Raw genomic sequence first — 1,483 nt, forward strand, 5'->3', positions numbered from 1 at the left:
AAGGAAGGAAGGAAGGAAGGAAGGAAGGAAGGAAGGAAGGAAGGAAGAGAGAGAGAGAGAAAGAAAGAAAGAAATAACCAAAATTGACTCAGGAAGGAATAGAACAGACACATAACCAACAGAGTTATCAAAAAACCTCCAACAAATAAAGGTCCAGGACCAGATGGTTTTATTGGTGAACTGATTTTGACAACAGTGTCAAGATCATTCCAGGGGGAATAGTCTTTTCAACAGACGGTATTGGGACAACTGGATACCTACATGCAAAATAATAAAGTTGAACTCCATCTCATGTGCAAAATCCGTTCAAAATAGCAGAAAGCTATATATAAGTGCTAAAACTATAAACTCTTTTTTTCCGTTTTTTTTTTTTTTGAGATGAAGTCTCGCTCTGTTCAGGCTGGAGTGCAGTGGCACGATCTCAAAAATTAGCTGGGCGTGGTGGTGCATGCCCTGTAATCCCAGCTACTCAGGAGGCTGAGGCAGGAGAATCACTTGAACTTAGGAGGCGGAGGTTGCAGTGAGCTGAGATCACACCACCGTGCTCTAGCCTGGGCAACAGAGTAAGACTCTGTCTCAAAAAAAAAAAAAAAAAAAAAAAAAGAAAGAAAGAAAGAAAAGACAACCCACCAAATGGGAGAAATGTGAATGTGTGTAAATCACCTATCTGATAAAGGCTTAGTATCCACAATACATAAACAATGCCTACAACTCAACAATAACAAGACAGCTCAATTAAAAATTGGTCAAAGGGCTGGGCTGTCTGGCTTACATTTGTTGTAATCCCAGCATTTTGGGAGGCTGAGGTAAAAGGATCGCTTGAGCCCAGGAGTTCAAGATCAACCTGGATGACATAGCCAGATCGTATCTCATTAAAAAAAAAAAAAAGAAGAAGAAGAAGAAGAAAACAAAATCTCAGTTAGAATTGTACACCAAAAAGAATAAATTTCCCTGTATGTAGATTTTCAAGTAAAATTTAAATATGAAGATATTTCCAGTTTCTTGAGAGTAGACCCTAAATCTGGATCAATTTCATTCCTCTCAGGGAGTCTAGTACACTGCCTGATGTTTAGTAGTTGCTTATTAAAGTAAACAATAATTAAATGGACATATTTTCTATGGGTAAGCATCAGCACCTTTAGGGCAACTACTTTTTCCATTCCCACAGCCCATGGGGCTAGGAAGAGGTTCCTATTTCTTAGTAATTTTGACAACCGTTTAATGACAGTGAGAACATAATGACCTAGCGAGTCATTTTCTGAAATGTTACCAGAGGCTAACATAGGTCAGTGTATCCTACGCTTTCGAGAGAAACCTCAATCTGACTAGACAGACTTTCTTTTACCCACAACTTCTTCTTCTTCTTCTTCTTCTCCTTCTCCTTCTCCTTCTCCTTCTTCTTCTTTTTCTTGAGGTGGGGTCTTGCTGTGTTGCCCAGACTGGAGTGTAGTGGTGCGATTTTGGCTCACTTCAACCTCCACCT

This window comes from Piliocolobus tephrosceles, chromosome 8, assembly GCF_002776525.5.
Source record: "Piliocolobus tephrosceles isolate RC106 chromosome 8, ASM277652v3, whole genome shotgun sequence".
NCBI classification, from domain to species: Eukaryota; Metazoa; Chordata; class Mammalia; order Primates; family Cercopithecidae; genus Piliocolobus; species Piliocolobus tephrosceles.